The sequence below is a fragment of the Lolium rigidum genome, chromosome 7 (genome assembly GCF_022539505.1).
Source record: "Lolium rigidum isolate FL_2022 chromosome 7, APGP_CSIRO_Lrig_0.1, whole genome shotgun sequence".
In the NCBI taxonomy this organism is placed as follows: Eukaryota; Viridiplantae; Streptophyta; class Magnoliopsida; order Poales; family Poaceae; genus Lolium; species Lolium rigidum.
In genome coordinates this window covers 31,162,262-31,162,836 of record NC_061514.1, presented here as the reverse complement: position 1 = coordinate 31,162,836, position 575 = coordinate 31,162,262, and positions in this window count along the sequence as shown.

The following is a 575-nucleotide window of genomic DNA, read 5'->3' as shown; positions in this document are numbered from 1 at the left end:
AGATTTTGTGATATATGGATGGATGCTATTAAATCTATATGCATATGCATATGCCTCCGATTCAGATTCAACACCTATATAACAAAATAAGAAGTATGCTATACAATTAAATTTGTATGCAATGTTTAAAACACTACTTGTACAGAAGAATGTCTGCAGTTCGTTGATAGAATAGGAGTCCTAACCTACAGTAGCACATCTAAGTGATTCAGCTGAAATAACCGTAACCAGTGCACGGCGAAATTAACAGCTCATGAACATAGCACCACGCGCTGTCTTAGCACCTGCTGGTTCATCGTAAATGCATATTCTCTTAGTTCCCGCAGAACGTCGTTCGCTGCTTCTAGGTTCCAGCGGCAGTTGCTTAAGGTCGGTCGTTACATGATCTGCTCCTTATGGCCAACACCAATCTGCAGTCTAGGTTGAGTTTGCTACAGAGATTAGAGATGAAGCTAGAATACGCGTTCAACTACCACCCATCTTTCTTCTTCTCTGCCACTGATTCAAATAGTGTCTATGCATACATGCGTGCTTTCCATTCGGTTCAACAGCAAATATAAATAAAAGGCGACGCT